Source organism: Paramormyrops kingsleyae, chromosome 19 (genome assembly GCF_048594095.1).
Source record: "Paramormyrops kingsleyae isolate MSU_618 chromosome 19, PKINGS_0.4, whole genome shotgun sequence".
NCBI lineage: Eukaryota > Metazoa > Chordata > Actinopteri > Osteoglossiformes > Mormyridae > Paramormyrops > Paramormyrops kingsleyae.
The window spans coordinates 16820750-16833280 of NC_132815.1; the positions used below are offsets into that span (position 1 = coordinate 16820750).

Sequence of the window (12531 nt, forward strand, 5' to 3'; positions counted from 1 at the left end):
GTTATTAGTAATTATATGATGAAGTTAACTGTAATCCTGTAGACAGCCTTACAAATGCATAATAAATAATAATACATGGAATAATTTAACACCTCCTCTACCTGCCGTCCATATCCTTTTTTCCAAGTGGGAATCCGAAAAAATCTTATGTTGTGGTCCACCTTTCTGCCTTGTGATTTAGTATGACAGCCTTTCACACAGCACGAGTATCCCATCTTTCGAAGGATAAAGGCGGATGCAAACGCTTGGTCTTGAGTTATATACCTGCAAAATGGCGATTCGACCCAGAATACACTGCGACTTTAGCGAGTGTGACATCAACTGTCAAAGACCGATATGCAAGATAGCAACCGCAGTGTGTCCAAATGCGTGCATACTGTTCTCATGTCTACATACAATATAACAGCTGAGTAGTAGGCTTCTGATAAAAAGCATGCAAAAAAGTATGTGATTTCGGACACACCTATGGTGTGCAGTAGCCCTAGTGTTGTAGTTCTCGAAACCGGTCTTGGTCTCGAGACCGGTCTCGAGACCAATTTTTTGTGGTCTCGGTCTTGTCTTGGTCTCGACTCTATTTGGTCTCGGTCTTGTCTTGGTCTCGACTCTATTTGGTCTCGGTCTTGTCTTGGTCTCGGACATAGCGGTCTCGATGGGATGGGGAAAAAAAGAGAAAACTGCACATCCTCACAGAACAGTATCATTATTTATTACGCGCCTCAATTCAAATGCAACCAGTCAGATGCATCCATTTCAAAAACGTTACATTTTATACATTTTCTCCACGGACACTGCCAGTGCTTCACAGTCCACACACATCATACACATCGTATCATACATCGGCAAAAAAATGTCCGAAAATGTCCGCGAAGTCTATAGCATAGTTATAATTCAAATAAATTAGGTATTTTACATTGATTAGAAAGCACGGTCTTGGAGGTGCAAGTCAATCTGGAGGCTCATTCTCTTCAATTCAAAGCAAAGGATCATTACATAGCTGTATTCATAGCTTACCCAAGGCCTCTGTCCCTGGTATAAGAGACTTAATATGAACATCTTTCTGGTACATCCCATCTCTTTCCCTTGACGAGGTCTGATAAAATGGTTATAGGAGAGGATTGCTGAGAATATTATTTTCTATCAGGTCTCGTAACTATGACAAATCTGGGAGATTTTAAATGAGAGACATATGGACATACGGACAATATAATTGAAAAGATAACATGAATTTGATTTAACGAGTAATGACACTTTACAGCAATGCCTTTTTTCTCTACAGTTGATCTGGGTAATGTGATGTCGATTCTAGCCCTAGTCTGTTTTCGGTCTTGGTCTTGGTCTCGACCAGTCTTGGTCTTGGTCTCGCCTTAGTGTGTCTTGGTCTTGGTCTTGGACTTGGTCTTGGTCTTGGTACCCTCAAGTCTCGGCAGTGTCTTGGTCTTGATACCCTCCGGTCTCGGCAATGTCTTGGTCTCGGTTTAGGCGGTCTTGACTACAACACTAAGTAGCCCTATAATCAGATGACACTGGAGGACAGCTCATGGGAGTTTTACTTACACAAAAATGTTCTGAGGGCAGAAGGAAAAAGAGAACCAATTAGATTCCTTGGTCCTGCTTCCTCTAGTTGCTTGGATCCACCTCCTCTACAATCTGATTGGTTATCTCTCTGAACCAATCATTTTTCATTCTGTCCTCAGAACTTTTTTGTGTAAGTAAAACTCCCATGAGTTGGAGGACGGTTTATAATCCAGAGAGAACTTTCACATTCCCGACCAGCCAAATGTATTCCTTTAAACCAGCTTCTCCATACCCAGCTGATTGCTATAGTAGAGTCATTTTCTTCAGACTTATAGCCCTGCCAAAGCCAATGCTGACTCAGCTCTTTGTGACCGCTTATGGAGTGAAAGGCACATTTGCTGTGAATGTGGCTATAATCCAGTGCTTGACACTTTCTACATTTTCCCCTAAAGCAGCAGCCGCCCAAAAGCCATGTGCAAACACAGAGGGCTGGCACTCTCTTGTTTATCCTCTCTTCAGTGGTTAATCCGATGTTGCCCTCACTCTTTGGATACTCCATTGGCTTGCCAGTGCATTCAACGCTTTCGACTAATTCTGTTCAGTCCAGTCCAGTATAAATAATAAATGCCGAACCAACTGGTTCATAAACCTTTTTAAATGCTGCATATACACAAAGCTCAGAGGGAGAGTTGAATATTCATATAATATCCTTATTAATAGTTTAAAAATTGTTAGTAGTTTGAAATTATTAATAGTTTAAAAGCTTGGTGCCACCCTAAAATGAGCATTATCTATCTATCTATCTGTCTGTCTGTCTGTCTATCTATCTGTCTGTCTGTCTATCTGTCTATCTGTCTATCTGTCTGTCTGTCTGTTTGGAAGTGCTGTATAAATCCTCTTTTGATATTTGCTGGAAATAAACATTTTCCCAAAATATTTTTTGTATTTATATAATTACATTTTACAGAAACGTGGCATTGTGGCAGCAGCAATGTGAAGTTACCTGGTGGTTCCATAAGTCCTTAGCCTCACTCCCATCAGACTCTATAGGACTTAAGTCTGTCCATGAAAGTGTAGTGCTCACCTGTCAAATCCTGCTTGTAATTCATAGATATATGCTGGCCATTTCCACACAGAGAAGCTGATGGTATTTCCTGATTCCTGAATGTACAGGCTGCTGTCCTCATTAGATGTGAAACGCGGAGAATTTAGTGGATATGTGTCACATCCAAGATTCAGTTCCAAGCAAAGTTCTTACGACGAATGGTTTTTAATAAAGCTCTGGGTGTAGTGGTCCTGCAGCCTCTTCCCACGTTACAGCAGGGTGTTTGCATAACTCAGAAAGCGGCGGAATGCATCCAGCGATCGAAGGCTTTCTTGGAGAGAAAAAAAAATCCACAGCTATTATGTATCACTAATAATTAAATTTCTCTCCAACAATCCATCTGTTTTGTTTCACCGATTATTCTGTATAGGGTAACGACAAGAGGTGAAGTTTGTACTACGCGTAGATGGGATGCTAGTCCATCACAGACACACACACACACACACACACACAATCCAATCTTTGTTGGGAAACATTTATTTCTATGGGCAATAACCCTACCCAGCCCTAACCTTAACCACAAGTAGACAAAAAATACATGACTTTTGGCAATTGTAGTTTTTAAATTGCGGTCACAGATTTTTATAAACTTGTGGGGAGCAAAAAAAATGTCCCCACCACATCAAAATAACAGGATTTTATCACATTGTGGAGATCAAATGGCCCCACAATGTAATATATCCTTGACTACGCACACACACACACACACACACACACACAGAGTTGTGTAATCATATCTTTTTGGGGACCGCTCATTCATTTCAATGGGAAAAATGCTAACGCTAACTATGACAACCTTAACCCCTACCCTACCCTGCCCTAACCATAACCATAAGTAACCATGCAAAATAGAAGAGTTTTTGTATTTTTAATTTTTTCATTACAGTCACGGATCAGGAAACTGATCCCCATAAGGTAAAAAAAAACAGGTATTCATCACGTTGTGGTGTCCCCACAAGGTAAGATATATCTGGACCACACACACAAACACACACACACGCACACAGAAACATTCACACAGTATGGGAAATTTAAATGTTTATTTAAAAAATAATGTATTTGATTTATTTAATCAATTTGTTAAATTGATTAACCTTTGATTAAAACAATATTCTAAACATTGCATTGCAGTAATTGATGACGTTTAAATACTTCCATCCGCTTAATCATGTGGATCCACCCTCTTTAAATGAGTAAGTTCTTCACTCAGCTTCAGTGTCAAACCAGTCTGATCTTTACTCTGCTGCTTCTCGGTTCGAAGACTCTGACGCTTCTTTAAGTCTTCAGCACCGAATCCGAATATCAGAGACTTTATTTGAGGTTACAGTCCGGAAGCTGGACCTTCACGGCAGACGCGTTATGGAAAGACGGCTGCAGCCTCGCATGTTTCATGCATCCGTTGCATTTTTTGATCGCAGCGCTGCTGCCAGGCTTTCTCCTGTTGGTGACTTTGACAGCGTGTCAAAGGAGGGCCGTACAGTCCAGCGCCTTTGCTCTTTGCACCACCGGACCCAAAAATGGGCACCGACTGGTTTTATCAGCAGTTGCATAGCAACCCAACTCAACTGTCCCATAATAGTTGCCTCCTGAGTGTGTTTAGACAGGATGTTGACGATCTTGCAAAGTTTGTCCACTGTTGTCATCCTTATTATGCTCCCTGTTGCTTCTCAGTGAAAATATATTTACTCTTTTGTACCCGTGGAGACATATCACCTCTGCGGAGATTCTTTCTTACATGCTAGCATCTTCCGTGACCTTTGCCATGGCGGTGTCACGTCTGGTTCTCTCTGGTACCTGTACCAGCTCCAAACTCTTGTTAGAAGCTGTTGGTACAGACTCAAGATTTTTTGTCTTTTTTTGTCCTTTATTCCTACTTTCGAGGCCATACACTCTGGCGTTTCTGTTTGTGTTCACTTCTTTCAAGGATATCCGTTATGTGCAAGTGTCTGTTTTAAAGAGCTTTTTATATGTTTGCACGTACATCATTCGCTGTACCGGCATCCCGTCCAGGGTGTGCCCCCGCCTTGTGCCTTATGCTGTGTGGGTCAGGCTCCAGCCCCCCGTCACCCTGATAAGAGGCGGTAGGAAGATGGATGGATAGATCGTTGTATGGAAATCTTTCACAGCCTCTGGCTGTTTTACCTTGTTCCTTTACTTGACGTCGTTTTTTCCCTCATCCTCTCTCCCAGTATTTCTTAAGAAATTCTGACAAGCCAGCTTCAGAAAAACCTTCCGGTAAATGTTTTACCGCATGCAAATTTCCGTATGTCTACCCATTGTTCTGCGGCTTAGTGCGACGCCATTTCTGATTAGACGCCCTTGTCAGACATCATGACGGCCAATCGGGGGCTGCGATACAAAATCATATGTGACGACAATAAAGGACACCTCATTGACGGAGGTGGCGAAAGGACCCGTCCTTTTGCTGCAGATTGATGGAATCACACTCTGCATGCAGACAGCCTCGTGGCTGTTTGTTTCTCACGTACCATAGTTTTTTTTTTTTATCCTCTGGATTCTTTAAGTGAGACAGCAATATTTACTTTTTGTCTCACATTAATGAGGCTCCCCGGAGACTGGTGAGGTTTTATCGAGCTGTGCTGTATGTTTCCCAGCGTGACAGATACCGCTGAGTTATTTGGCGATGGCAGCGGGCCAATTAATGGTATATAGACAGATATCCAACGATCTGTCCCTTGGGCGGACGGAGTCGGGTTCCTGCCAAGGACAGTGTGCCTCCCGTGTGTTTTGACCTTGTAAAGAAGCAGATATCTGAAACTTCTTGAGTATCTTGTCCTGTCCAGCGTACGGGGGAGGCGGGGGGGCACCTGAGCGTCCCGAGATGCCTGCAATCTAATCGAAAGCTGGTGAGACATAAAAAAAACACATCGCAGCACACGACGGTGCATTTGGCTTCACGCATTCTTCGCCGATCTGGGGTCTAACTGACAGTCTCTAATCGTCCTTACGTCCATCCTGCTGTAGGCAGGTCGTTTCTGGGGCCACACTCAAAAAGTCACCCCCCCAGATGTTTCTAAAACTAAATTAAAAGATAGTGAGTAAAGTCAGAAGATCGTAGCTAGCTGGTTGGCAGAACACGCTGCTTCAGCATCCTAAATGAAGAACATGTTTATTAAATATTTAGTGTCGTGATTGTTTGCGGCCAACAGGGGGCCAAACCTCAGGGGCCCCATACAATGCGCGGCTTCTGGCTGTAAGAGGCGTCAGAGAGTCAGTAAATTAGACACGCATTTTTATATTTTTGTTTTCTTCCCCCATCCATTAGAAATGATTTCAGTCCAGTTTCACTTCCCACACTTGGCCTTAGGATGTGTTGATGCGGCAGAGGAAAAAAAACAAATCCCAGATCTCTTGGCTGCTTCCAGGCATCTGGCTGCAGAGTGACCAGGGCATCCTGGCGGACAGGGCTAACCCCGCGATGGAGAGCTGGCCTGCCAACCCAGCCTTGCCCTGAACTCTGTCCGACCCCTACAACAAGTAAAGAGAAGCATCCATCCATGCGCAGACATGATTTTTTAATGAAATACTCCAGACTTCAGGGACTCTTTTACATCTGAGCTCTTCCCCTGTTTTTCCATATATTTTTTTTAGTTACTGTAGGGTGAATTTCTCTACCTAAAACACGCTGATGCCGAAAAGATTTTTTTTTCAGGGGGGCGGGCTGGGGTGGAGACGGGGGCAGGACGTGAAATGTAATTTCACTTCACTGAACTGAAAAATGGGGGTGACACACTGGTGGCTTTGATTTCCTGTTCGCGTAATCTCTCCGCTCACATTGGGGCTCCACTCACAGATCAGGCGGGGTGGGGGGGGGGGGGTCCCTGCCCGGGTTCTCTGTGTCCGTCCGATCCACCGCACGCTGAGTCGGTTAAATCCGGCAGTGCTGGCGGCTAACAGAAACACTTTTGACTGGAACTGAACCGAAGTCCTACTGGGCATACGCTGGCCAGACGTTGTTTTCCTCCACCACACCACTCATGCAAACTCAGGGCTGTGCTGCCCTAGATGTGAATTTATACCCTGGGCGTGTAGGAGGACGGCAAGAAGAGAAAACGATAAGTAAGGGGAATGTGTAAAGACAGACAGCTATTTTGGGCTGCTTTTCTCTGGAGTCTGTCGCATTTCAACAAAAATGTCTCCAGGGAAGATTGTTTTCTGGGGGGAAAAATCACCTATTTAAAGCTGCCTCATCCTTGTAATTAAGTAAAATTACATTGTTAAAGGTTACAGGCTATTTATATCAGATTTGAAAGCACACCTTTGCGTGGTACGAGGTAATGTTTCTGGATTCAGTCCCCGGTGAAACGACTGACCTTTAATGTCATTTGACTTTGGTAGAATGAAAACATGCAACTCCTCTCTCTGTTTGGGTTTTTTGTACAGTCGTCCCTCAGTATCCGTGGGGAACTGGTTCCAGGACCCCCTGTGGATACCAGAATCTGTGGATGTTCAAGTCCCTTAAATAAAATGGCGTGATATTTGCATATAACCTATGGACATCCTCCTGCATATTATAAATCATCACATTATAAATACCTAATGCAATGTAAATGCTATGTAAATCTTTGTTATATTGTGCTTTTTAGGGAGTTATGACATGAAAAAAGTCTGTGCATATTCAATACAAATGCAACCATTGTAAGACTAACTACATAGTACACATCAGCAACAATGTAACATTTTCTTTCTTTCAACACTTACAGATACTTACACTTACAACACAAGTAGTGAACGAATGAGACGCATAACAAACAATGCTCAGATGAAGAGTGCTGGAGAGAGACTGAGGATGTGTGAAATGGCAGGAGGCTACAGTGGGGTATGCCTACACATCACTTCATTCTATACTTAATTACTATAGCAGGGTATGCCTGCACATCACTTCATTCTATACTTCATTCATCACTAGAGCATGGTGTGCCTGCACATCACTTCATTGTACACTCCATTCACCACTAGAGCAGGGTATGCCTACACATCACTTCATTCTATACTTCATCACTATAGCATGGTATGCCTGCACATCATTCATTACTACAGTAGGGTATGTCTACACATCACTTCATTTTACACTTTATTCATCACTACAGTAGGGTATGACTACACATCATTTCACCCTACACTTCATCCATCACTACAGCAGGGTATGTCTACACATCGCTTCATTCATCACTATGGCATGGTATGCCTACACATCACTTCACTCCAAACTTCATTCATCACTACAGCAGGGTATGCATACACATCACTTCATTATACGCTTCATTCATCACTACAGCAGGGTATGCCTACACATTACTTCATTATACGCTTCATTCATCAGTATGGCAGGGTGTGCCTGCACATCACGTCATTCTACATTCATTACTACAGCAGAGTATGCCTACACCTCACTTCATTCAGTTGCATTCAGCATAGTGCTAGGCGGCAAAATTTTACTTTTTGGAACTTTAGGGAATATATATAAATATATATTATATATATAATATAATATATAAAAAATATATTTTCAACCAACCACTGATGGGGAGGGCCAGCTGTACAGTGATGTGCTTTAATGAACTTCTTGTACTCCACCCATGCCCCCACCCCTGAAGATGGAATATTTGGTGTTCATAGGAATTGCAGTAACACTCATTTCCTCTCATTTCCCGGAGTTCAAATTCTCACATGTCATGTTGAAGTCTTGAAAACGATGGAAAACACTGTCCAGAGCTATTTTAGATGTGGTGGTGGGGGGGGGGATACGAATTCTAAGATATTTTGCGACCTTTAGTAGCCCCGTGATGAGTGTGTTTTCTGTAATGTTCCTGAAGGGGCATTAACTGGAGAGAGTACCCACAGAAATGTTCTTCTTCTGAAACATCACGTACCTGAGTATTCAGCAACCACCAGCTTTCCAGGTGAATGTTGGACTCCACTTACCCCAGAGCTGTGTTATGAAACACGGTACTGAATTTGTCAGGCACGTCTTGGAGTTACGATTCTGGGTTTGGCGGGGACTTCCTAGCCGGCATCTGCGACCGAGTGCTAACATCGTCAGTGGCAGACCATCCCTGGCGTGCTGTCAAGGAGAGCTGAAATGAAGCGATAGATCTGGTTCGGGGGGGTTTGGGCTGGAAGATTCTAGATTCAAGGGTTTATTGTCATATGCAGAGTAAGCAGTCACGCTATACAACAAAAAAACTTAGCTCAGCATGTCCTTCCGGCCAGAGTAAACACAAATAAAACACAAATACAAGTTATGCCAGGTCATACTGCATCAGACAGGGAGGTTTGTGCAAATAGGCCAGAGGACTGTGGTTCTCCTGCGGCAGCAGGGAGGAGGTGAATACAGTAAGTATGTGGAGGTAACCCGGACTAAGAGGCCCAGACACACCAGGGGGAGAGGGAGTTCTTCCGTGATGTTTAACTGCCAGGGGGAATTGCTTTAGCATGTTGAGGTCGCGCATGGAGGTGGCAAGGAGGGCCGGGGTCAGTCAGGGTGCATTGGGAGCAGCCGCTCCCTGTACGGGAAGGTTGTCAGCCCGATACGTTATAAACGCGGTGACTGTTAGGAAATGCGTACCTTTGCCCAGGATAAACGGTGATGTTCCTTCACTTTTGGACATCAGAGGAACCTCCCAAAGAGTTTTGGCAGTAAAATGCGTTTGTAAAAGATTTTTATTTGGAAGTTTTAAGTCACATTGCCTGAGTCTGAGTGGGAGACTGAGCGTGTGGCTTCTTGCAGCTCGCAGTTAATTGGCATGTGGGGGTTCAGCCAGGGAGATGTGGGGTGCGGGTTCAGGCAGAAGGCAAGCTTTGCATTTATGTTTCCTGACAGGGAGGGGGTTGAGCTGGGGGGGACAGCATTACTCTCCTCCTCATAGTGAGTTTCTGGCGAGTGGGAGAAGGGAGCTTGTTCACTGCTTTGGGTGACTGTCAGCATGATGGCTTGGTAACTGCTTTACCCCAAAGACTGACAGACATACACATGCACCTCCCGAAAATATACACAGACACACACACATTTCCAGAAAATATACACAGACACACACACATCTCCCGAAAATATACACAGACACACACACATCTCCCGAAAATATACACAGACACAGACACATTTCCAGAAAATATACACAGACACACACACATCTCCCAAAAATATCCACAGACACACATACATCTCCCAAAAATATACACAGGCACACACACATCTCCCAAAAATATACACAGACACACACACATTTCCAGAAAATATACACAGACACACACACATTTCCAGGAAATATACACAGACACACACACATCTCCCGAAAATATCCACAGACACACACACATCTCCCAAAAATATCCACAGACACACACACATCTCCCAAAAATATCCACAGACACACATACATCTCCCAAAAATATACACAGGCACACACACATCTCCCGAAAATATACACAGACACCCACACACATCTCCCGAAAATATACATAGACAGACACATTTCCAGAAAATATACACAGACACACACATCTCCCGAAAATATACACAGACACACACATTTCCAGAAAATATACACAGACACACACACATTTCCCGAAAAGGACAGTACTTTTAAAGAGGACTTAAAAGAACTGAGTTTTTCATGACAGACATTTCAATTGTGATACTCTTGTCTGGAACATAAACAGCAGTTATATAGTATAGTCAGCATGTTTAAATGTACATCAAACCTAATTTGACAAAATGTAAAGGTCATTTACTGTGGAGTCTGTTACACTCACCTCTGCTGAAGACCTGGATTGTGCATAGGAGCATCTGCTCAATGAATTAATGTAATAAACATAAACAGGATTTTACATATGGCATTAAATAAAACCAGCGCGGCATTAAATAAAACCAGTGCAGCATTAATTAGTGTCAAGCCCTTTTCTTGCTTACTGTACGAGGTATGAAATTGGAGGAAAACTCCATGATGTTCCAGTGGCCAAAACATCAAAAAGAATTTTTTTTGTGTGCCCGAGGACAGCTCTCTATGTGCCCTGGTGTACCTCTCTGGGGGGGGGGGGGGGGGTGTTGCTACAGAAAACCCCCACCTCTGTGTATTTTATGTGAATCTGGGCCAGTAGGGGGCTGCGAAGGGGGTGGCTGGTGCCAAAGGTGCATCAATAACAAATATATTTCTATAGCTATATGCATTTTTCCCAGAACAGATATAACAATTTATATGCAGCTGTATAAATGTGTGTGTGTGGGGGGGGGGGCAGCTCAGCAAACAGAAGGTCACCAGTTCGGATCCCCTGCTCAGCAGAGTGGCCATATTTCTGTTGAGTCTTTCAGCAAGGCCCTTAAAGGGGATAGGGGACAATATAAATGGCTTTCTCTGACCTCAAGAGTCACTCTCATCCTCTACTTGTGTGTGTTTCTTAAAAATAAAGGCAGCAAGATGGGATTTGTGGAAATTAACACGTTCCAATGCACAAACAGCAGATAAAGCTTCCTTTCACACTGAATAATTTGAGGAAATATACAGTAGAAGCTGAGTGTATTATAATAATATTTTACCTTATTTCATGTATAATATGGAATGTAGGTCCCCTAACCCTTATTTTGTTTCTGCCACTACAAAAAAAAGAAAGTCTGTTTCGCTTTTGTTTTGACCATGCAGCACTCAGCCTGACTGGCAGTCTTCCTACAGATCCCATAGATCATTTCTTCCTCACCTGTGATTTGCCTTATTCATAGCACCAGTGATTCATGCTGGACTGAGGAGTTGGCATCGGGGAAGGGGAGGGGCTGTCATTCAATGCAACGGGTGAGATTTTTGGATACTATTTTGAATTAAAGGTAAATATATCTAGTGCAGATCAGGCTGGGAGTGTCTTCTGGTGACACCAGACTGTGGAAGCCTCTAAGGCAGAAGAGGTGACAGGCACCTCGTCCTCCTACACTAACCGCTCTTATCCATAAAGAGCTGAGCTCACTCCTTCTGGAAGGAAGCTCTTGTCTTTGCTGCTCCTTGCTATGCTGTTACCGCGTTTTCATTTCCCTCCTTTTTCTGGGAATCTGGGATATATAAATTTTGGAACCTGTCTTTTGTGTTTCGGTGGTGATTAGTTATGCTTTGGGGAATGTCCTAATTTGGGGGGGGGAGGGGGGGAATTAAAGCGGCCCTTTTATTTTAATGTACCTAATCCCTCCTCTCTCTCTTTGTACATAGTCTTATTTATTTATGTAAAGCAACGTTTGAGACTTTCAGTTAATTGTGGACACTGTATGTGTATAGAATATGGGTTGATTGATTGAGTTGTACAAATGGGAGGTGGATCCTGACACAGAGAAGCTGTGGAAAACCTGCTGAAGTGAGGGAATGATGCTGAACAAGTACGTTGGAATACTCCAGTTTTCCGATATCCCATCTTGCTGTCCTTTAAAGGGCCTGGTGTTATCTGACACCCCTGAAGCATTTTTTGGGGGTTTAGGATCTCGCTCAAAGGCCCAAGCACGTGACTGGGGATTTGAACCATCAACCTTCAGATCAGACGCATGGAGACCTAACCTGCTGAGTCACACAGCGCCCCCTGGTGTTACACGGTGTGAGTTGGGTGCACACAGTGATTTGCAGCCCTATACAACTCACTGGGTAAGTATCCTCTCTTTTTGTGTCTTGTTTGTTAATATCGTTTTCTTCTTTGTAAGTATAATTTTGCAAGTGGTTTGTGACTTAGGGTCTCTGTTTTTTCTGTTAAGATAAAGTCCTTTTTTCAAAGCCCATCTTAAACGGCAGATCGATAAACTGAGTGGTTTGAGACGTGTCCAAAATGAAAAGACAGCTATGGGGAAGATGTCATCCGTAAAATCAAAGTGCTCTCTAGGCTGTGCGCATAGACACAGCGCTTCCTGCTTCTGCTTCCACACC

The 12531-nt window shown here is 43.4% G+C and overlaps 1 protein-coding gene across 3 annotated transcripts in view; it reads left to right on the forward strand.

Moving 5' to 3' along the window:
* Positions 1–12531, forward strand: part of LOC111837707 (kelch-like protein 29) — a 158027-nt gene that overhangs the window by 34728 nt on the left and 110768 nt on the right. The gene's annotated exons all lie outside the window — the stretch shown is intronic.